The 25,806-nt window shown below is 37.0% G+C and overlaps 1 long non-coding RNA gene across 1 annotated transcript in view; it reads left to right on the top strand.

Annotated features, from left to right (window-relative positions):
- The window catches only part of LOC145526858 (uncharacterized), a 35,109-nt gene extending 12,039 nt beyond the window's left edge, over nucleotides 1–23,070 (top strand). The window contains exon 5 of the long non-coding RNA XR_014069243.1: nucleotides 21,874–23,070. This is a non-coding gene — a long non-coding RNA (uncharacterized LOC145526858). The remainder of the gene's footprint in view (nucleotides 1–21,873) is intronic.
- The last annotated feature ends 2,736 nt before the right edge of the window (nucleotides 23,071–25,806 follow it).

The raw sequence follows: 25,806 nt of genomic DNA on the forward strand, positions 1-25,806 counted from the left end.
TACAAAAATGTGAATCAGTAATAAGTATACATATATCCCCTCCCACTTGGGCCTCTCTCCTGCCCCACCCCCAGCCCACTCCTCTAGGTCATTACAGAGCATGGAGCTGAGCTCCCTGTGTTATATACACAAGCTTCCCACTAGCTATCTGTTTTACACATGGTAGTGTATGTATCGGAGAAGGCAATGGCACCCCACTCCGGTACCCTTGCCTGGATAATCCCATGGGTGGAAGAGCCTGGTAGGCTGCAGACCCATGGGGTCGCTAGGAGTCAGACATGACTGAGCAACTTCACTTTCACTTTTCCCTTTCATGCACTGGAGAAGGAAATGGCAACCCACTCCAGTATTCTTGCCTGGAGAATCCCAGGGATGGGGGAGCCTGGTGGGCTGCCGTCTATGGGGTCGCACAGAGTCGGACACGACTGAAGCGACTTAGCAGCAGCAGCAGCAGCAGCAGTGTATGTATGTCACGGCTACTCTCTCAATTTGTCCCACCCTCTCCTTCCTCCACTATGTCCACAAGCCCATTCTCTGTGTCTGCATCTCTCTCTCTCTTTTTAATATTTAAAGATCCAACCTCTCAGAAAGGTGAATGGTGGTCAGGGAGCCCAGTAATATACCTCAATCAATTAAACACAAGAACAAGACTTTATGGCTGTAGCCTGCAGTGTCAAATGTGGACAGAGAGTAAACCAGGTTTACCTGGAGGAATCTTTTCAAAATTCAGTAGAGAAGGAAATACATTGAAAAATAAGTGCTGGATTCTTGTTGTTGTTTTCCACCTGAAACATAGGAAAACCCAGAGCACATTCTAGCTGTCACTTAGCTAGAAGCTCAGCAGGGAATATAAAAGGCAAAAGTAGGTTTCTTTTCCTGGTGTCTGAATAGCCAGAGAACACCTTAATTAATTTCACTTTCAAAAGTAAAATGTGTGTGAAGGGACCAGTGAATGTAGGATCACTTTTGTATTATCCAGGGGACAATATACACGCCTAAGTATTTGACCTCAGCTAATGATAGAAAGAAGAATTGTCAAGACTTTCACTGAAAAAAAAATTGAGTAAGAAATATTCACATGGCTTAAAGAAGTTAAAAAAAAAAACTCATCTATAAAATAAGTCTTACATCTGTTCTCAGGACCCCAGGCACCTCTCCAGATGCCAAAAATTTTTATGTATCCCTCTACTGTTTCTATGCAAATATAAGAAAATATGAACATATATTCTAAGTTTCCTCTTGTACATCAAAAAATATCCTATGCTTTCATCTGAATTCTGTTTTTCTAATTTATATTTTGTAGAACTGTTCATGTATATAAATAGAGAATTTCATCTTTTTTTTTTCTACAATGACATGGTATTTCTTCTTATCAATGTACCGTAGAACATGGAACTTTGGTTTGTTTCTAACGTTTTGCTATTACAATACCAAATGAATAATCCTGTGCATATATCATCTGATACATGTGCAGATATATCCATTGAATAAATTCCCCAAGGAGTGGGATTGCTGAATCAAAAAATAAAGCATTTATCATTTAGAGAGACATTGCCAAATTACCTTTGTTAGCCACTGTACTAATCTGCAGTCCCAACTGAGAAATATGAAGTGAGTCTATTTTCCCATAACCTCACCAAAATGGCTGTTGTCAAATTTTGACATTTTTATTGATCTGAAAAATGAAACCTGGTAGTGACATTTAGTTTTAATTTGCTATTCTTTTATCACAAGTGAGATTCACCAGCTTTTTACATGTTTAAGGGACATCTGTACTTTTCCTAGTTCATTTTTTCTTTTGGGAGTTATTAATATTATTCTTCTCAGTTTCTTGAAGAACATCTTTCTCTCCTGTGTTATGAGTTGCAAATATTTTCTGATTTGTTGATTGTCTTTTAACTTTGCAATATATATATATATATGTGTGTGTATATATATATATATATATATATATATATATAATATTTTTTCCTTTACTTTGCAAAACTTTGCATTATTTAAGTAATTTAATTTATCAGTGTTTCCTCCTGAGTAAGTTAGAACAGGCATCCTCACTCTAAAATTATAGAGAAATCCACCCAGATAGTCATCTAAAATTTGTATGGTTTATTTTTCACATTTAAATACTTGTTTTATTTAAAGTTTATACAAACACACAGTATGAAGCATAGATTCAACACTATCTTTTATAGCCATCTGCGTCACAGCTCAGTTATTCCACGGACTTTATTGTCCTATCGATGTATCCAAACACCAACATTATATCCTAGTAATTAAAGCATAATTATGTATTAGTTTGTTTGAAGACTAATTCTTCCTCAGTAGTCTTCTTCTTCTCCCCTGAGGTCAGTTTCCTAATATTTCTTTTTTGTTTTTACATGTAAACTTTAGAATCCTTAGGATACCAAGTGTTGTTTAATTAGCACAGCATTAAAGTTATAAAAGAACTGTTTCCAAGTGTCTCTCATTTGCGTTTTGCAGATTTATTTCATTTATTCCTAAGCATTCTATCATTATCAACAATGATTTATTTGCTTCTATCATTTAAATAGCTTTTTTTGTTCCGACATAACAAAGCTGCTGATATCTGCATATTTTTTTAACCCCACAACCTTGTTGAGAGTATCTTCAGTTGATTCTCTTGTGCTCTTCTGGATACAAAAATAGGGATCAATTTGCTCTCTTTTACATCTAACTTTTTCTTTCATAAAGTTTTATTAATATATTGGTACAATGTTAAGCTATATGGATAGTGGTGGCATTTTTACATTACTCCTAACATTAGTATAAGGCTTCCTTTTTGGCTCATACTGTAAAGAATTTGCCTGCAGTGCAGCAGACCCGGGTTTGATCCGTGGTTCAGGAAGATCCCCTGGAGAAGGGCATGGCAATGCACTACAGTGTTCTTTTCTGGAGAATTCCATGGACAGAGAGGATCCTGGTGGGCTACAGTCCATGGGGTCGCAAAGAGTCAGACATGACTGAGTGACTAACATTAACATTAGTATGTCCCTGTTTAGCATAGCGCTGGTTCTTTTTGTTTGAGATATAATTTGTCACACTGAGAAGGAGCAATTCATTCCAATCTTATTGAGACATTTAAAATTTTTAAAAATGCCTTTTTGTCATGTAAACATATGATCATGTCATTCATTTCAATACATAGATCAATAGAATATATTATATTAATACATTTCCTAACATTGACCCAATACTGTGTTTCTGATATAAAAAGACAGTTGGTTATGATGTATTAGGTTTCTTTCTTTTTTGGGGGGGCTACTGAATTCTCTTTGCTAAAATTCTGTTTGAAATTTGTAAATCAATGTTTATAGTAAGATTAAATCCATGATTTCTGTCTGTATGTGCAGTCTTTGTCCTGTTTTGGTAGCAAGGCAATGCTAAATTTAAAAAGAATTTTTAAATTGACTTCCTTTTTTGTGTCTAATCTGACCACTATGAAAGAGATAGCATCACTGGAATGCTCTTATCTTTAAAGATGTGATCGAATGTGCTATGAAGACAGATCAGTCTGTGTTTTTTGGTGGTGGGAGGGGATAAGAAAATCAATTTATAAACATAATTTCCTAATTCTACTCTTTTCTTTACAAGAAGAAGAAGGTATTAGGTAAGCAACAACAAAGTACTTGAGTATCGCTTATTAATCACCAAATAGAGGAAATAGGGAGACTATTGTTTAGTTGATTATAAAGTGCTAGTCCTTCCACTTAATTCTCACTAAAACTCAGTTAGGTAAATATCACCATCTCCATTTTACAGGTGGACAAAATGAAGTTCTAAGAAGTTATGTAACTTTCTCAAGAACCAAAGCATTAGAGCCTGATTTAAACTCTTGTCTCTGTGACATCAAAGCCCAAATATGATAGGTTGCACTGTTTTTATTTGTTTCTGCTTTCCAGAGATGTAATGTATAGTGAATGTATAAATTAGGAGATGTAATTATTCTATCTAAGGAATCAGTCAACTACAATAGATGGGAATGGGTAAATTTAATTCATATAGCCATTATATCTACTACTGTTGATAAGAATCCCTTACAAGAAATGGAGTAGCCCCAATAGTCAACAGAAGAGTCTGAAATGCAGTACTTCAGTGTATACTCAAAATGACAGGATGATTGTTGTTTCCAAGGCAAATATTCAACATCAAAGTAATCCAAGTCTATGCCCTAACAACTAATGTCAAAGAAGCTGAATTTGAATGGTTCTATGAAGATCTACAAGACATCCTAGAACAAACACCAAAAATAGATGTCCCTTATTGGGGAATTGGAATGCAGAAAGTAGGAAGAAACATCTGGAGTAGCAGACAATTTAGGCCTTGGGATACAAAATGAAGCAGGGCAAAGGCTAAAGAGTTTTGCCAAGAGAACACACCGGTCAGAGCAATCACCCTCTTCCAACAGCACAAGAGACGACTCTACATATGGACATCACCAGATGGTCAATATTGAAATCAGATTGATTATATTCTTTGCAGCCAAAGATGGAGTAGCTCTATACAGTCAGCAAAAACAAGCCCAGGAACTGACTGTGGCTCAGATCATGATCTCCTTATTGCAAAATTCAGGCTTACATTGAAGAAAGTAGGGAAAACCACCAGGCCATTCAGATATGACCTAAATCAAATCCCTTATTATTATACAGTGGAGGTGATGAATAGATTTAAGGGATTAGATCTGGTCGACAGCATGCCTGAAGAACTATGGGTGGAGGTTCATAACACTGTACAGGAGATGGTGACCAACACCATTGCAAAGAAAAAGAAATACAAGAAGGCAAAGCAGTTGTCTGAAGAGGCCTTACAAATAGCTGAGAAAAGAAGAAAAGCAAAAGGCAAGGAGAAAGGGGAAAGATATACTCAACTGAATGCAGAGTTCCAGGGAATAACAAGATGAGATATGTCTTCTTATGTGAATAATGCAAAGAATAGAGGAAAATAGTAGAATGGGAAAGACTAGAGATCTCTTCAAAAAAGCTGGAGATATCAAGGGAGCATTTCATGCAAAGATTGGCTCAGTAGAGGACAGAAAGGACAATGATCTCACAGAGTCAAAAGAGCTTAAGAAGAGATGGCCATGAATACACAAAAGAACTACACAGAACAGGTCTTAATGACCTGGGTAACAGCAATGGTGGTCAAGTGGGCCTTAGGAAGCATTACTACGAATAAAGCTAGTGAAGGTGATGGAATTCCACCTGACCTATTTAAAATCTTAAAAGATGATGCCATTAAAGTGCTGCACTCAATATGTCAACAAATTTGGAAAACTCAACAATGGCCACAGGACTGGAAAAGGTCAGTTTTCATTCCAATCCCAAAGAAGGGCAATGCCAGAGAATGTTCAAACTACCATACAATTGAAGGGATTCCCTGGTAGCTCAGCTGGTAAAGAATGTGCCTGCAGGAGACCCCAGCTTGATTTCTGGGTCAGGAAGATCCACTGGAGAAAGGATAGGCTACCCACTCCAGTATTCTTGGGCTTCCCTGGTAACTCAGATAGTAAAGAATCCGCCTGCAATGTGGGAGACCTGGCTTCAATCCCTGGGTTGGGAAGATCCCCTGGAGAAGGGAAAGGCTACCCACTCCAGTATTCTGGCCTGGATAATTACATGGACTGTATAGTCCATGGGGTCAAAAAGAACCAGACAGGACTGAGCAACTTTCATTTTTTCACTTTCACCATACAATTGCATTCATTTCACATGTTAACAATATAGTGCTCAAAATTCTTCAAGCTAAGCTTCAGCAGTACATGAACCAAGAACTTCCAGATGTACAAGCTGGATTTAGAAAGGGCAGAATTGCCAACATCCATTGGGTCATAGAAAAGGCAAGGAAATTCCATAAAAAAATCTACTTTTGCTTCATGGACTATGTTAAAGCCTTTGACTGTGTGGATCACAACAAACAGTGGAAAATTCTTGAACTGATGGGAATACCAGACCACCTTACTTGTCTCCTGAGAAATCTTTATGCAGGTCAAGAAGCAACGGTTAGTATTGGACATGGAACAATGAACTGGTTCCAAATTGGGAAAGGAGTGTATCAAGGCTGTATATTGTCACTCTGTTTATTTAACTTATATGCAGAACACATCAAGTGAAATGCTGGGCTGGATGAATCACAGGCTGGAATCAAGATTGTCAGGAGAAAATATCAACAAGCTCAGACATACAGATGATACCACTTTAATGGCAGAAACTGAAGAAGAACTGAAGAGCCTCTTAATGAGGGTGAAAGAAGAGAGTGAAAAAGCTGGCTTAAAATTCAGCACTCAAAAAACTACGATCATGGCATCTGATACCATATAAGGGGAAAAACTGGAGACAATGACAGATTTTATTTTCTTGGGCTCCAAAATCACTGCAGACTGTGACCGCAGCCATGAAATTAAAAAAATGTTCACTTCTTGGAAGAAAAGCTATGACAAACCTAGACAGCATATTTAAAAGCAGAGACATCACTTTGCGGACAATGTCTGTAGAGTCAAAGGTATGTTTTTTCTAGGAGTCAAGTATGCATGTGAGAGTTGAATTGTAAAGAAGGCAAAGTGTGGAAGAGTTATTGATTTTGAATTGTGGTGCTGGAGAAGATTTGGGGAGTTCCTTGGACTGCAAGGAGACCAAACCAGTCAATCCTAAAGGAAATCAACCCTGAATACTCATTGAAAGGACTGATGCTGAAGCTGAAACTCCAATACTTGGCCACCTGATGTGAAAAGCTGACTCATTGGAAAAGGCTCTGATGCTGGGAAAGATTGAGGGTAGGAGGAGAAGGGCACAACAGAGAATGAGATAGTTGGATGGTATCACCAATTCAATGGACATGATTTTGAGCCAACTCCAGGAGACAGTGAAGGACAGGGGAGCCTCCGGTGCTGCAGTTCATGGGGTTGCAAAGAGTCAGACATCACTTAGCAACTGAACAACAATTATGTTATAGTTATTAAGGTGTTTAAAAACAAATGAATACTACTACTACTACTACTGCTAAGTCGCTTCAGTTGTGTCCGACTCTGTGCGATCCCATAGACGGCAGCCCACCAGGCTCCGCCATCCCTAGGATTCTCCAGGCAAGAATACTGGAGTGGGTTGCCATTTCCTTCTCCAAATGAATACTAAGCAGGTTATTATCTATATCTGCATTCAATCATCTCATCAACCAGAACAAAATGGATATGGAGACCTCCTAGGAATTGAGAAGTAAGACTTGGTAGTGAGCAAAATAAAGCTATCGTTTGCTGGTAATAATGGGACATATTGGCCAGATTGGCCCCATACTGAGTGACTCTATTATAATCATTTTCTTCTCTTTCCTAGTAACATATTGAGCCAATTCCTAAAGAATTGGTTAACTTAAAAATATTTTTACAATAATGCAACATGTAAGCTGTGCTTGCTTCCTTATATAAATTCCAGAAATTTTTGGTGAAGAGAACTGTAGAATTATTTGATTGATACCTTAATGCTGGAGATTATACGAGAATGGTGAAATATTAATCAAAGTAGTGAGAGTTGCTCCCAAATCTCATATTGACTTGTCCCTTTTATCCCCAATAACATTTGTTCTCTAATCACTCTCCATTTAAAACCCTACTGATTGTTAATTCTTTAATTTTCAACCTGAAAACTGTTTTTTGTAAGCATATAATATCTTGAAATTTTTAACTATAAATTAAACTCTATGAATTTCAGGTTAATCTATAAGCCCTCAACAGTGTTATCAAATTATGTAAGTCCTAAATAGCAACTGAAATGAAAGGGATATGAAAATAACTGAGCTTATCTCTGCACAAAGCACACAGCACATTGAGTTTTATCCTTATTCTGTGGCTGTCAAGTATCTCAGATTTAGCAGCAACTTTGCACATTAACCTCAGTAATTTCATACAGGATATACTCTCCTAAGGCCTTGGAGGAAAATAAATCAATACCAAAGGTTTAGTGAATTAATTAGTCTCTATTGTCTCCCTTCTAATTGTAGATGTCAGAGAAAAATAAAGCAAAATCAAATCACCTTGCTGATTTTTAATTAAATCCATTTATCTGCTATTTGAATTGGCTAAATATGATAAATAACAGCTTTATATCAATACACACACAAACAGATACATACTCATATTGTTCTCAGAAGATCATATAATTGCATATTGTGACTATTTACCATAGCACTAATGAAAGCTGGGTTTATATAACAAAGAGAGACTAGAAATAAAATTGAAAATACTTTTCAGAAGGTTAAAATTATGGCTCTGATATAAATAAAACCAAACAGATTTAAAATGTATGGAGCGATCACTATCCAGCTACCAGAAAGAATAAAATAGAAAAATAAAAAAAAGCCCTGACAATATTAATTGCTGGTGAGGTGCAGGAATGCATTGCAGTTAGGAATACAAATGGTACAGCCACTTTGGACGACAGCTGGGCAGTTTCTCACAAAACTAAGCATAGTTTTACTATATCATCCAGCAACTGTGCGGATTGGTATTTACCCAACTCATTTTAAAATGTATGTTTATGCGAAAACCTGTCTATAAATGTGTATAGTAGCTTTATTAGTAATTGCCAAAAAATGGAGTTACTCAAGATCTTTTATATATATATATAATATATTTATTTAGTTTTGCCTGTGCTGGGTCTTTGTTGCTGTGTGGGCTTTTCTCTAATTGCAATGAGTGGGGTCTACTCTCTAGTTGCAGTGCGCAGGCTCCTCATTGCAGTGGCTTCTCCTATTGCAGAGCACAGGCTCTAGGGCACATGGGCTTTAGCAATTGCAGCACACGGGCTCAGCAGTTGTGGGTCCTGGGCTCTAGACAGGCTCATTAGCTGTGGCTCATTGACTTAGTTGCTCTGTGGCATGTGAGATCTTCTTGGACTACGAGCCGGTGTCTCCTGCATTGGCAGGTGGATTCTTTACTATGAACCATCAGGGAAGCCCTAAAGATCTTTTTGAATAGGCAAATAAATAAACAAACTGTGACCCAGTCATCCAATGAATATTATTTATCAATAAAAAGAAATGAGCTATCAAGCCATGTAAGATATCAGTGAATCACAAACTCATATTGCTAACTTGAATAAGCCAGCCTGGAAAGATTATGTACTGATCTATTCACACGATATTCTGGAAAAATATAAACATACAGAGATAAGAAACAGATTAGTGGTTGTCAGGAGTTTAAGGGTTGTGAATATGTGTATGGTGGGTGTGTATGTGTCAGGATGGTGAGGAGGTGTTAAATAGTGGAGGCACAAGAGATTTTTTAGTGTCGTGAAACTATTCTGCATGATACCTTAAGAGTGGGTACATTCTATGCATATGCATTTGTCAAAATCCATGAAATGTCATAGCACAAAGAGTGAACTTTGATGTACACCAACTTAAAAAAGTTGACTCATTGGAAAAGACCCTGATGCTGGGTAGGATTGGGGGCAGAAGGAGACGGGGACGACAGAGGATGAGATGGTTGGATGGCATCACTAACTCGATGGACATGGATGGGTTTGGGTAGACTCCGGGAGTTGGTGATGGACAGGGAGGCTTGGCGTGCTGCAATTCATGGGGTCGCAAAGAGTCGGACACGACTGAGTGACTGAACTGAACTAAACTTAAAAAATATTAATTAGAAGGCAGAGGGATCCTGGGATGGAATACAAAATCTAATTGAATTACAGATGTATGAAACAATCTCACTGACAGAAGTGGAGGTAAAACTGCTGAACTAAGTAAGTCTGAAAATGAGTGAAGTCTGAAATTCTAAAAGCCAAAGCAACAGTACATACATTCCACACCTCAGTTGACAAAGTTGTTTCCCTTGGTGATATAGGTAATTCTGAAACCACTACAGCTGTATACTAGAAATGAACAATAAAGGGAATAGATGGTAGATTGTAGGAACAAATTTTTCCAGTGCTGGAGTGCAACCTAAGAAGGTTTTTACAGAAGTGATATTTGATTTCACCCTGAAATGACATATGGAATTTCAGCAACAAGAGAAAGAAGAAAGGACATTTCAGTGAGAGGGAATAGTTTCAGCCAGTCATCCTCAAACTTAGATCGCAGAAATTCTTTATGTTGAGAAAAGTTATCTAGAACCCAAAAGAGGTTGTTGTTTTTTTTAAGTGCATTATATTTAGTGATATTTCCCTATGGTTCAGACGGTAAAGAATTTGCCACCAGTGCAGGAGACCTGGGTTCGATCCCTGGGTCTGAAAGATCCCTTGGAGAAGGAAATGTCAACCCACTCCAGTATTCTTAACTGGAGAATCCCATCAACAGAGGAGCCTGGCGGGCTACAGGCCATAGGGTTGCAAAGAGTCAGACACAACTGGGCAACTAACACTTTCACTTTCTATTATGAATTAAAACTGCTAACAATATAAAATATAATTTACTAATTCTTTTTTAAATAAAATAACAAACCTATTCATTATATACAGACTTGAACTTTCATGCCCCATCGAGGGTAAATGTGGCTGCAAGACTTGGTTTAGCCAAGGAAATGTAAGCAAAAGAGACATGTGCTATCAGAATATTTTAAAAACCAATGACAATTTCCAGCACTGTCTCTTTCCATTGCCACCACCATGAGCAACATTTAAAATGCAGGCTGCTTCCACAGTCTGCAAAGAGATGTATAGCACTTGCCCTAGTCAAATCATGGCAGACACAAACCGTGTACAATACATATACCTCTGATGTTAAAAGCCTCTGAAATTTGGGAAAAGGGGGGTGTTACATCACATAATGTAACCTATTTGTTAAAGATAAAACAAAACCTCTGGCTTTTAGAGATAAAAACTACTTCTCTGATGTTTAAAGCAATTCCGTCCCTAACAATAAAGTCTTCTCTGTAACTATCATTTTCACGGGAGGGAAGAGTGTTTTGTTTTCTGATCATTACGGGAACACACATTTATCCAGCATCTAACATTTCAGGAAGATGCCTTCATGTGCATCTCATCATACCTTTTAAGTAGAAATCATTATTTTTATTTTACAGATGTTGGAACTAAAGGTTAAGAGTTTTGTGAAAATATACAGATTGTATGACTAATAAATAATAGACTCTCAACTTGAGTCAAGTTCTGACTTTGATTTAAATTCTTCCCATATGCTACAATTGCTTTGGTTAAGCTAAAGACAGAAAATTGACAATTGCTATCTAATGGGAGTTCCTTATTATCTCTATTCTCTTTAAAAGTTTCAGAATATCATTTAGGTCTTGCCTGTATCTTCTGAAACTAGTTTTTAAATAAAGGTGAGCTTTTGTTCTTTGTTCTGAAAAGGAGTTCCTCTTTAAATTCTTCTGCCCTAGATAACTGAATTTATACAAAACAGTAGTTCCAGATAAATTCCAAGCAAAACTGGTCTTCTTGCCTTATGGAAAAGCCAATGCAGAGTAAAAAAAAAAAAAAAAAAAAAGGAGGGAGATGCTGGGCTATTTTCATATGTCATGCAACAAGATAGACTTTCATCCATTTGGGGAAAAATAAGGAGACAATTATAAGCATGTCAGTCACTTTCCTAGTCTTTCAACCAGTGTAAAAAGATTGTGGACATTTAAATTTTTTAAAAAATCAATTATTTGTAAATTTTACTTTTGTAACTTCTTGGATGGACACTTGTGTTACTCATAATCTCTGGTTACATTTTCCTCTTTATGCAATCAAAAAAATGGTAACTCTCTAACAAGGTTATAGCAAAGTTTTTTTTTTAAAATGCATAAAATAGCTAGCACAGTGTTTGCCATAATGGTGATTACATTTTATTTTCTCCAGATTCCCCATTAAAAAAGAACCACAATACTTATTCTGAAAAGCTCCAGTTAAGCAAACCTTTTAAACATAAAGGTCTCAAAATATATGTTCTGTTTCATTTGGAATGAACAGACAGCAGAGAGTGGCTTCATCCATTTCACGGACCAAATATATCAGAGCGGAGGATTCTATGATTAATTTGGCTGTGAGGGTTGTTATCCACCTTCAAAGTGACCAAAACAGCCAGACTGGATGCATTATGTTCCATTTCCTAAATCTAGAGAAAGCTTTAGCTAAAAGAATGTGAGCAATTTATTTATCTTTACCTCCAGTTGCTAGTGCTCTGGGCGATGGTCATAGAAAATGCAGACATAGCTGAAAATTCATAGAAGCTTCCAACCCTGAAGCCACATAGTTCAACATAAATTGCTTACTCATTTGGTAAAAATAAGAGGTAAGATATGGAATGCCTTTACTTTTTAATAAACTGTATTTGTAATTAAAAAAGGAATAATTATAATTTTTACAACAGTTACAAAGAGGAATAATTATTCCTAGTTACAAAAAGGAATAATTTAACCCATGCATTGTGGTAATTTTAGAAGACACAGAAAACTAAGACGTATAAGGAGAAACCATATATAACCCCATGAGTACTTAGTCATTCAGTCGTGTCTGACTCTTTGTGACCCCGTGGACTGTAGCCTGCCAGGCTCCTCTGTCCATGAGGCTTCTCTAGGCAAGAATACTGAAGTAGGTTGCCATGCCCTCCTCCAAAGGATCTTCCCAATACAGGGATTGAAACCAGGTCTCCCTCATTGCAGGCAGATTCTTTACCATCTGAGCCACCAGGGAAGCCCATATAACTCCATAGTAAAAACAAAACCCTGATCTCAAGTAACAAATATTTGTCAAGTGAATATTTGACAAATATTGAGTTTCTCTCACTACAAAATTCCGCCTGCAATGCAGGAGACCTGGGTTCAATCCTTTGGTTGGGAAGGTCCCCTGGAGAAGGGAAAGGCTATTCACTCCAGTATTCTGACCTGGAGAATTCCATGGACTGTATAGTCCATGGGGTCACAAAGTGTTGGACATGACTGAGTGAATTTCACTTTCACTACAAAATTAAAATTTTTCTTTATTCTAAACATTATCACAATAAACATTTTTATTCATATGTACAATTTATTTAGCAAAACTCTAAAATTGAAGAATCTTAGCCAAAAGTTCTAAATTATCTAAGGCTTTCAAACTGTTCTCTGGAAACAGCATAAATATTAAATAATACAAGCCATGCAAGAAAGTGTTCATTTCCCCATATTTATACAAATACTAAATACAATCAATATTTTAATATCTCATATTTTGTCAGCCTATAAAATAACAGCAAAAACAATTCTTATTATTTTCTTTGAAAGTTAATGACCTTAAACATAACATCTTTATGTTCATTCAGTTGTGTCCGACTCTTTGCAACCCCATGGACTCTAGCCCACCAGGATTCTCTTGCCTGGGATTCTCCAGGCAAGAATACTGGAGTGGATTGCCATTCCTTTCTCCAGATGGAACCTGGTTCTCCCTCATTGCATATTTTCTTTGAAAGTTAATGACCTTAAACATAACATCTTTATGTTCATTCAGTTGTGTCCGACTCTTTGCAACCCCATGGACTCTAGCCCACCAGGATTCTCCAGGCAAGAATACTGGAGTGGATTGCCATTCCTTTCTCCAGATGGAACCTGGTTCTCCCTCATTGCAGGCAGATTCTTTATTGTCTGAGCTAGCAGGCAAGCCCTCTTTATTCTGATGTATTGCTTATTTGAGTTGCCTGTTCAAATTCTTCCCCATTTGTCTTTTTAATCATTGTTCCCCTTCTATTGAATTTTAAGATACATATATATCCTTCCATCTTCTAAAAATATTTATCTTTCTAGTTTGCCATTTATATTAATTTTGCTTATCTTTCTTCCATTATCATTAGGCAGTTTTAAATTTTTGTGTTGTTAGTTTTTATATCTTCTATCATGCTTTAAATATTTTCCTAGTATTCAAATTTCAAAACCCACCTTGTTGTATTTACTGGTTTTTTAAAATGATTGCATATCTAATTAATTAGAAATTCAGTGTGAAATAGAGATCTATATTTATATTTTTAATGTTTTTCAGCTACTCTAGAATTATTTATTAACTATTTCTTACTTCTACTATTTTGAAATGTTAACTTTAGCATGAAAAATTTTTCCACCTATACTATACACTAGTCTTGTATTACTTTTGAATTAATTTTACTGTATCGTGTGAAGTAGTAAGCTAATATGCTTTTTCTTGAGCATAACTAGTTTTCAAGCACCATTTATTGGCTAGTCTTTTCTCGTTTGTGTTTCACACTGCTCATTCTCTCTAACACTGAATGTCCATATATGCAGTGGTTTGTTTCTGGGCTGTTTTATTCCATGCTTATATTTCTTTCTTCCTGTGCAATACCACAATATATTAATTACTATAGCTTTATAATCAGTCTTCATGTTTTGGAGGCTATGTCCTCAGTGCCTTCACCTTTTTTCTTTTTCAGATAGGCCTGAATCATCTTGGCTCTGCTTTTCCGCATAAATTTAGAACAGCTTGGAAGATTTTTCTTGGGATTGAAATATCATAAATCATTACAACAGTAAATATGATTTTATTATCCAGAAAATAAACTATCTTTATCATTATTCCAGCATTCTTATATGTTTTTAAATTACATGTGTAGGGACTTGCACATATTTTATTAGATTAATTCTTAGTTTCTTCATATTTTTGCTAATGTAAATTGTATATTTTTACACATGCTAATTTTATGCTATTGTAAAACTCTACAGATTTTACTGCAGTTTGTATGCTTATCGAGTGTTTAGCATACTGATGAATGAGTTTTCTGATTATTTATCTGTAGCTTCTTTTGTATTTTCCAGGAAATAACCATATCCATCAACCTGAAAATCCTAACATAATCTTTCCTCCTTTAATTCAATCTTTATATTTTTAGTTTAATTTCATTGTCTTCCTGTATAGGCTAGGGTCTATGGGTTCTCAAAGAGTTGGACACGATTGAGCGATTGAACTGAACTGATAGACTGGGGTAGGGACTTCTGTGATGGCTCAGAAGTAAAGAACCTGCCTGCCAGTGCAGAAGACATGGGTTCAATCCCTGGGTTGGGAAGATCTGTTGGAGAAGAAAATGGCTACCCACTCCAGTCTTCTTGCCTAGAAAAACCCATGGACAGAAGAGCTTGGCAGGTTATAGTCCATAGGGTGGCACAAGAGACAGACATGACTTTGCAACTAAACAATAACATAGTCTAAGGCACCTATTTTGCCTTCTGTGGAATCGAGAGATATGATAGTATGATTTATAATAATGTTAGTAGGGCTTTCCTGGTGGTCTAGTGTTAAGAATCCTCCTGCCAGTGAGGGGACATGGGTTCAATCCCTGCTGCAGGAGGATTCCACATGCTGCAGGGCCACTAAGGCTGTGTGCCAGAGTTACCAAACCCACACTCTTTAGACTGGGAGCAATTACCGAAGCCTGCAGTCTAGAGCTTGTGCTCCACAAGAAGAGAGGCCGCCACAAGCAATGCAGCAAGGAAGACCCAGAAAATATAATTAATTAATTAATTAAACAATAATAGTAGTAGAACTATTAGCAAGATATTTATTTATATCATTTTTGTACTCTCTCCGGGAACAGAGTTCCTAAAACCCTTGGATTTTGTCATGTAATTAGAGCTCCAAAGGTGAAAATAGTCTGTTCTTATTCATAATAAACCCCTTTCAACCACTCCTGAGTTTATGTTAACAAAGTAACTTTTGAAAAACCCCTAAGGGTAGGGGTTGGATACCAGAGGAACCACTTTGATCAGTGGGTTGAAGCTTTCACCCCCCCTGCCATGTCCTCTGGGGAGAGGAGAGGGGCTGGAGGTTCAGCCATTGGTGAATGGCTGATTATTTAATTGATCACACCATAATAATGAGGCCTCCATAAAACCCCTAAAGGGGTTGTTGACTATGTGGCAGTGCTGGGTGAACAGCACCCCAGAGGAACAAAGTGAGAAGACCTCTGCATTCCTTCCCACATACCTTGCCCGATGCCTGTCTTCCATCTGGCTGTTCCTGAGTTATATCCTTGTATAATAAATCAGTCATCTACTAAGTAAACCCTTTCCCTGAGTTCTGGGATCAGCCATGACAAATTAATTGAACCCAAGGAGGGTGTTGTTACAGCCTCCAATTTACAGCACAGGTAAAAACTTGGACTTTCATTTAACATCTGCAGTGAGAAACAGATTACTCTTTCGGTCTGAACCCTTAACCTGTGGGATCTGATGCTGTCTACTGATAGCAGGCATAAGAACTGAGTCAGCTGTAAGATCAGTTCAGTTCAGTCGCTCAGTCATGTCCAACTCTTTGCGACCCCATGAACCGCAGCACGCCAGGCCTCCCTGTCCATCACCAACTCCCGCAGTCTACCCAAACCCATGCCCATCGAGTTGGTGATGCCATCCAACCATTTCATCTGCTGTCGTCCCCTTCTCCTCCTGTCCTCAATCTTTCCCAGCATCAGGGTCTTTTGAAATGAGTCAGCTCTTCTCATGAAGTGGCCAAAGTATTGGAGTTTTAGCTTCAGCATCAGTCCTAACAATGAATATTCAGGACTGATTTCCTTTAGGATGGACTGGCTGGATCTCTGTGCAGTCCAAGGGACTCTCAAGAGTCTTCTCTAACACCACAGTTCAAAAGCATCAATTCTTCAGTGCTCAGCTTGCTTTATAGTCCAACTCTCACATCCATACATGACTACTGGAAAAACCATAGCCTTGACTAGATGGACCTTTGTTGACAAAGTAATGTCTCTGCTTTTCGATATGCTGTCTAGGTTGGTCATAACTTTGCTTCCAAGGAGTAAGCGTCTTTTAATTTCATGGCTGCAATCACCATCTGCAAGATACTACGTGGTATTTTTGAGTATTTCTCGGTGGGAGGAAACTCCCACATGTTTGATGATCAGAAATATCAGAAGTATTCAGCAAAGTGTTGGCAATGATGTGTTGTATTGTGAAGAGTGAAGGAAAATTTTTTTTCCTTTGAAGAATATTCTTGGTATTCCATGTTTCTCCTCTATACCTCTTTTGATTATATTTAGTAGCAACTTTAGGGTTAGCAATATACGTCCTTAATTTATCCATATATTCAGGTCAATATTTCACAACTTCACTGCTCACATTCTCAGTTCTTTCTCTCATTTTCTTATATTTTCCTTATTATATTCTACACTTCAAAATCTATTTTTCTGAAATGTAATAATTTACAATATTATCTTTTAATTTATATACCTCCTTTCTTTTGTGCTATTGTTGTCATAACTTATACTTCTTATATATTACTAACCCCATATTACAATTGTATTCTAATTTTTAAAATTTTTATAGTCATTTTCTTTTCAGAGAACTATGAAAAGAAACAAATGTATGCACTTCTAAGTTTAATATTTAGTTACTATTTTGAGGACTCTTCATTCCTTTCTGAGTTTTTTTCTGGCATCTTTTCCCTTCAGCTTGAAAACATGTTATAGCATTTCGTGTAGTTCAGTACAGCTAAAGACAAATTTTCTTAGCTTTAACTTGTCTGTAAATGTTTTTATTTCATTCTAGTTTTACAGGATAGTTTTGATGAATAATAGATTCTAGGTAGATGAAATTCTTTTTTTTTTCCAGCACTTTAAAGATAGTATTTCATTGTATTCTGTCTTTCATGTTTTCTAATGTGAAGATAGATGTCATCCATGTTGCTATTGGTCTTCCCTTGTGGCTCAGCTGGTAAAGAATCTGCCTGTAATCCAGGAGACCTGGTTTCGATCCCTGGGTTGGGAAGATCTCCTGGAGTAGAGAAAGGTTACCTACTCCAGAATTCTGGACTGGAGAATTCCATGGACTGTACAGACCGTGGGGTTGCAAAGAGTCGTACATGACTGAGTGACTTTCACGTTGTTATTAATGTTTCTTTATATACAATGTGTTTTTTCTTCTCCAGCTGATTTTAAGATGTAAGCTTTATTTAGCCTACAGAAATTTGATTATGATTTACTTGCTGCACCTTTTTACTGCTTATTTTGCTTGGAATTTGGTCTATTTCTTAAATCTCTAGATCAATGCTTTTTAAGAACATTTGAAAATTTTTGGACCTAAATTAAAAAACATATATATTTTTCTTCCCAATTTTCACTTTCTTCTCTTTCCAAACTGAAATTACATCTATCATTGGACCATTTAATATTATTTCATGGGTCTTGGTACTTTCAACTTGGTATTTACCTTTAGACATTATTTTGCTTAAGTGTTATTAAGTTCTAGAATTTTCCATGTCACTATTTTTCATCATTTTCCATTTTCCACTGGAATCAAACTTACATTCCTTAGCTCATTTGATTCAGTTTTTATACTTGAAACCGCTGCTTCTCTCCTCTCCACAAGGTTTAACGTACATGGCGAGTCTCTCCGCATCTGCAGACACGCGTACCTAGAGCAAGAGTTTGAGTCAATTCTAGTCAAGCTCCCGCTGCTCCCAATGGGCAGCACAGAGACAGAGTAGAGCGCTAGTAAGTGCTTCACAAGTATCACACACACACACACACACACACACACACACACACACGATCACCTAACCCTCTGAGAATCTAATGCTGAGAAGAGATGCGCATGATTTGCTTCAGGACACCACTGGCCATGGGGCATTTTCATTGGTTCTTCGAGGATGATGGACATCTTATTGGGTCCTCAAACATTCCTCCCTTCAGGCAGGCATCACCTTCAGTCATGCTTGATGAGCAGAGTTCTTCAGAAAAGTCACTAAACATTTGTTCCATTCCATGCATCTTTAAAAGTCTTTTTTTTCCTAATAAACATTTAAGTAGTCCACTTCTTGAGTGAAATTCAGGAAATTTCAGATTTCTTTTTAGTCCTTTTCTTCAGTTTTCAGTTTAGTCTCTCAGTTGTGTCTGACTCTTTGCGACCCCATGGACTGCAGCATGCCAGGCTTCCCTGTCCATCACCAACTCACGGAGCTTGATCAAACTCATGTCCATGGAGTCAGTGATGCCATCCAACCGTCTCGTCCTCAGTCTTCAGCTTCACTGAGGCATAATTGACAAAACTGTAAGATATTTAAAGTGTGCAACATGATGATGTGCTATGTGTATCCATCATAAAAGGATTCCACTCACTGAGTTAATTAGCACATCCATCACCTCACATGTTTACCTTTTCATTTTTCTTTCCTTTCTTTCTTTCTGTAAGAACATTTAAGGTCTTCTTCTTGTTGTTGTTCAGGTGCTCAGTCGTCTCCATCTTTGTGACCACATGGACTGCAATATGCCAGGCTTCCTTGTCCTTCACCATCTCCCAGAGCTTGTTCAGACTCATGTCCATTGAGTCAGTGGTACCACCCAACCATTTCTTCCTCTGTCATCCCCTTCTCTTGCCTTCAATCTTTCCCAGCATCAAGGTCTTTTCTAATGAGTCAGCTCTTAGCATCAAGTGGCCAAAGTATTGGAGATTCATCTTTGACAACTTTTATACTTTCTGTTTATATGAGTTTGACCTTTTTTTAGATTCCACATACATGATGCTATGCAGTATTTGTCTTTCTCTGACCTCACTTAGCATAATGTCCTTAAGCTTGTGCCACATTGTCACAATTGAGACAATTTCCTTCTTTATAAAGGCTGAAAAAATTACATTGTTTTAGAGCTTCTCTGGTGGCTCAGTGTAAAGAATCCACATGCCAAGGCAGGAGACACTGGTTCGATTCTTGGTCTGGGAAGATCCCACATACTGCAGAGCAAGCTATAACTTTTGAGTCCGTGCTCTAGAGCCTGGGAACTGCAACTACTGAAGCCCACATGCCCTAAAGCTCATGTTCAGCAACAAGAGAAGCTACTGAAATGAGAAACCTGAGCACTGCAACTAGAGAATAGCCCCTGCACCCCACAACTAGAGAAAAGCCCACATGGTAATAAAGACCCAGCATGGCCAAAAATTTAAATAAATAAAAATTTTAAATTACATTGTTTTATATATATGTATATTATAAAATGTTATATATATATATGCATACATAACAAATTTCTTATCCATTCAGTCACTGACAGATACTTAGTTTGTTTCCCTATTTTAGCTACTGTGAATAGCTGATATGAACATAGGAGGGTTGATATCTTTTTGAAATAATGATTTTATTTCCTTTGGATATATACCCAGCAGTGAGACTGCTGAATCATGTGGTAGTTCTATTTTTAATTTCCTGAGGAAAAAGCCTTCATACTACTTTCCATAGTGGATGCACCAATTAATTTCCAACAACAGTGCACAAAAGTTCCCTTTTTTCCACATCTTTGCCAGTACTTGTTATCTCCCGTCTTTTTGATAATAGCTGTCCTACAGATATAAAGTGATATCTCATTGTGTTTTTGATTAGCATTTCTCTGATTATTTGTGATGTTGAGCATCTTTTCATGTACCATTTGATCACTTGTATGTCTTCTTTGGAAAAGTGTCTACTTAGATTCTTTGCCTATTTTTAATTGGGTTGTTTACTCTTTTTTGCTATTTATCTGTACATGTTCTTTATATATTTTGGATATTAAGTGCTTATTGGATACGTGGTTTGCAAATATTTCCCCTCATTCCTTGGGTTATCTTTTCATTTTGTTGATGAATTCTTTTGCTGCACACAAACTTTTCAGTTTGATGTAGTCTCACTTGTTCATTTTTGCTTTTATTGCTTTTGCTTTTGGTGTCATATTCAAAAAAAAAAAAATCACTACCAAGACCAATATCAAGGAGCTTGCCCCCTATGTTTACTTCTAGAAGTTTTATGGCTTTAGGTTTTACATTCAAGCTTTTAATCCATTTTGAATTGATATTTGTGTATAGTAGAAGGTAGGGATCCAGCTTTATTCTCCTGTATGTGGCTATCCAGTTTACACATATCATCTTTTATTAGAGAGTCTTCTTTCCCCATTGAATATTCTTTTCTCCTTTGTGACAAACTAATTGATCATATATGCATGGATTTATCTTTGGAATCTCAATTCTGTTCCATTGATCTTTGTATCTGTTTTTAAGCCAGTACTATACTATTTTAACTACTGTGACTTTCTATTAGTTTGAAATCAAGAAGTATGATGCCTCTTGCTTTGTTCTTCTTTCTCAGGACTCTGGTGACTTGGGGTCTTATGTGGTATTCTCAGCTCCCACCAAAATTTCCATTAAAATTGATTTAAATAATTAAATTAACAAAATTCTAGACTTTATTCCCAGAAACACTTAAAATGTTGGTGTAATGATACTATATAAAGTAAATATTGAGGTGCTATTGAGTTATTAAATATTGGATTAATTTCATGTGCTCCATATAGCCTATATTTTAGGTCACAACCTCTAGATATGGTTAAAATCCATTTAGCATTTTAGCCTCCTACAACAACAAACAGAAAAACAGACATACCTCGATATATTTACATTTATTTACATATATGATTGCAAGCAGCTTTTAAATTTATATTTAGAATTCTTTCTAAAATAATTTTAATGGTTACATATTTTATTGTCAAAATATATTTTGCCACATATGTAATTATTTACGTATTAGCCACCAAGTTTCTCAAGACCTGTGAGTATAAATGGAGTCATATTTAATTATTTATTCAAATTTCATTGGCTCTTGGCTCCCTCTGTAAGTCCTCAGAACCTGCTAAGATTCTGGAATGTATTTCGGATAGTCCCCAAGTGGTCACATAACAGCATCTTACATGTCCTCAGGAATATGGATCTGATCTATTCTCACGTGATTGCCAAGGGCCACTGACATTCTCTGGCCACCATGGTGTCCACCAGGCAGTTCTGTGCCCTCTGACTACCATCATTCCTCCTGGATTCTAGGATATTTTAGAAGAATGATGGACAGTTTCTCCATATTTCTTGGAAGTCATTGGCACATACTATAGTCTCTACTAAGTGATGTGACTGCTACTTTTTCTTTATTCCAGGTATGCAAGTAGTTTACCAGAGATCTCAGAAGCCACCACAGATACCAGACGGATCTGCTCCAGAGTGAAAAAATAATGGTACTTCTTGTGTTACACCAGAGTAGTAGTTGTGCCCTGACACCAGAGCAGTGACTCAGCTTTATTTTTAACTAATGGTCCACTTACTGGGAACACAGACAGAAGTCTAGGGGAAGAGAGTGTCCTCAAATGACAGGTTGTGTGTGCACGTGCTAAGTCACTTCAGTTGTGTCCAACACGGTGCGACCCTGTGGACTGCAGCCTGCCAGGTACCCCAGCCCATGGGATTCTCCAGACAAGAATACTAGAGTGGGTTGCCATGCCCTTCGCTAGGGGATCTTCCTGATCCAGGGGTTGAACCCGAATCTCTTAAGTCTACCTGCTTTGGCACCTGGGTTCTTTACCACTAGCACCACCTGGGAACTCCAAATGACAGATTAGAGTCCCTCTTTGCTCTGTCCCTAAAACTTTACTACCTGGTGAAGTTTGGGATATTTGGTTTATTTTCTCCATGGGATTAGTTCCTTCCCAGCCTAATCTTCAGTCACTCACTCAAACTGGTTTCTGGTAACTCTGCCTTCTTCAGTTCTCTTCTCCACTAGTTTATGAAACATAATAACAAACAACTGCCACTGTATAACCACTACCCTGTTATTAGACTGGGAGGTTTAAACTTTACTTCTTGTTGCAATAAAAATATTAGAGTTAAAACTCTTTTTGGTGTTAGAGGTTATTTCTTTAAAGTAAAGAATGGATTATTTGGGCAAAGGTTTTAACAAGTTTTAGAGGTTTTTTTGTTGCTGTTTTCCTTTTTTTTTTTAATTCTTCAAACCCTTGTGTGAACAGCTGACTTTCAATCGATCGCAGCAAGGGAGTCATTCTGCTATGTACAAAATCCCGACCCAGAAGCAGGTCATCTACAAATGGTTTAGCATCAAGTTCCCCATAGGTTTCTTAATATACATTTAAAAGTAGATATTCCTGCTTGATTTTTGCTTGGAGATAATCTGTTTATTCATGTCAAGAAAGCAATTTCTTTGCTAAGCAATTTCTGTGGTAAAATAAGCGTCATTCTTCAAAACACCTCAATTACTTGCTGCAAATATGTCTATCTATACTGAGAGTGTGTCACACAAAATCACCAAAACTTTGTAGTTCTAAAAAATAAAGAAAAAGAAATTCACTTAGTCCTCTTGCTTGCAGAAGTCTCTCAGACTTGTGCAATTATTTAAGCTTCCAAATTTGAATGCCAAGGTTTAGGTTCAGGCTTTGAAATCTTACACCCACAAATTCTGAGTATGTTATATACACAAAACAGTTCCTCCAGTCTAGCATGAGATATTGGTGGCCTTGATAGTATGTCAGCTTCCTGTCTTATCACTCACAGGGAATTAAATGAATGCTAGCCTTGAAGAGTTTCCATGAACTCAATGAAAACAATATTAGTTATATTTATAATTAGCTTTTCTTGGCTCTGATTTAAACAGTTCCTACTGTCTGACTCAGTGAGTTGTACATGCTAATATTATGCTTTGTTCTTGCCTACATCAATGTACCAGCTATTGACATTCAAAATGAGTTTTTAAATGCATTTATAATGGCTGAATAATTTTTAATCCCTTCTATCTTTCTTTTCTCTTTCCTTTGCTTTTTTACTAAAAGGCAAAATAAAATGTCTGTAATCATTAAAGTCGTGTGTATGTATAGATAAAAACATCCCAGACCAGCTTGCCAATAGAATTGGAAGACACATTAAAGTAAATGTTTTAAAAATGTATCTTATAAGCCTGTCAAAACAATCTAAAGTCTCACAAAAGACTATGCAAGTTGAATGAATACTTGGAATCTGTTGATTTATAAAAGAAAATATGATCCTCATCATTCCAGATATGATTATTGAATGTGTACCTGGCATCAGTTAATGTCCTGAACCATTTACTAATTGTATTAGTTTCCTAGACCTGCCATAGCAAATTACATCAATGTGGTGACTTGAAACAACTTAAATCTATTTTTTTCTCAGTTCTGGAGGCCAAAAGTCTAAAATCATAGTATCAGCAGGTTTGTACTCCCTCCTAAAGATGTATGGGTGATTTCATTCCTTGCTTCTTCCAACTTTTGGTAGCTACCAGTTTCCTTGAGGTTGTGGTCATGTAACTCCAATCTCTGCCCCCGCGATCATATTTCTTTATCCTCTCTGTGTCTCTTACAAGGAAACCTGTCATTAGACTTAGGATCCACTTGAACAATCCAGAATGAACAGAATGAATTCATCTCAAGATCTTTGGCTTATTTACAACCACAAAGTCCATTTTTCTGAGCAAGGGAACATTCACAGATTCTAGAGATTAAGGCATGGACATGTCTTTTTAGGGAACACAACTGAATTCACTATACTTACATATTTCTAATGATGATAAGTGTGAAAAAAAACAGATCAGAGAGGTTAGCAATTTTCTTGAGGTTGCACAGATCATGAATGGTAGAACTACAGAAATAGAAGATGTCTCATTGCATTTTGCTGTGTTTTGTTTCTATTCAGATGTTACTGGCATACAAACAAGTTGTGCATATTTAATGTATATATCTTGATGGCTTTGAAGATGATTACCTGTTAAAGTGTTATCATTACATTTTACTTGTTCATGTGCTCATTTATTTCACTCTCTGGGTCTAGGTATCTTGACTGAGACATTCTCTTATTCTATAATACTTTCCCAATGCCTCAGTTTTGGCCTTCAATACAGATTAGATGCTGCATAAATAAATGTATGGTTTCTCACTGGTAAGCCCTCTACCAAGGACTAGCTGTGGCCAATATCCATAATACAAAGAAAATGTCTCTCTTACTTTACAACTGCTTTACCTAAAGGCTAACAAAATTCAGTAGCAACAGCTAACCTCTTTCCAGAGATATTTAGTATGAAAATCTAATTCTTTAGACAGGATTACTTAAAGAACAAGCTCTAAGATATGACTATGAAAAGAAGAACTGACAATTTCTCACTTTCCTCTCTGGCTGTTTGTTAAATTATTGCTTTTTGTTTGTTTGTTTAAAGTCAAGGATAACTGAAAGAAGATCTTCATAAGTTACCTCTTTACTGGGTCTTTAAGCACAGTCACTGACATTTATAACTGGCATGTGATTTGCACTGCAAGATCAGCAAGATCTTATTTGTTGCCTAGTTATTGCTGCTGATTGAAGGCCTTTTTCCCCAGACAAAATAAGTGATAATTGAAGATGGCCAAACACCACATCAGAACTACTCAGTCCCTACGGCAAATGTTCTGTTGAATGAATCATTCAGACTCGCTCCCCCTGCCCACCCCCTCAAGCCTTGAGGGAATTTGAGTTAGTCATTTTGATAGGCAACTAGAATTTTGGTAATATAAATGAACAGGATTGAAAAATAGATGATCTGATCCATTTGAGGAATAATTTTCTCAAACTTACTTTTTTTTTTTTTTTTTGATTCTGAACTGTTTCATTTTATTTTTCTTTGCCATTCATTCATTAACTATTCTTATACCTGGGCAAATACTATACAGATGAATTTTAGTGTTTAATCATATATCTCCTGTTTGGTTTAGATGTATTTTCTTCTTGGGTTGTTCCAACACTGAGATTTCTTATCTGTTTCTGGGCTTCCCAGTGGTAGAATCTGCCTGCAATGCAAGAGAGGCAGGAGACATGGGGTTGGTTCCTGGGTAGGGAAAATCCCTTGGAGAAGGAGATGGCTACCCACTCCAGTATTCTTGCCTAGAAAATCCCATGAATAGAGGAGCCTGGGACGCTGCAGTCCCTGTGGGGTTGCAAAGAGTTGGACACGACTGTGCACACATGTGCACACATATCAGTTTTCTAAACATTCCTGAGTTTGGCAAGAAGGCTTCATGCATTGCAAGGAGGATGAC

The sequence above is a fragment of the Giraffa tippelskirchi genome, chromosome 11, assembly GCF_054371585.1.
Source record: "Giraffa tippelskirchi isolate mGirTip1 chromosome 11, T2T-mGirTip1v1.2.pri, whole genome shotgun sequence".
NCBI classification, from domain to species: Eukaryota; Metazoa; Chordata; class Mammalia; order Artiodactyla; family Giraffidae; genus Giraffa; species Giraffa tippelskirchi.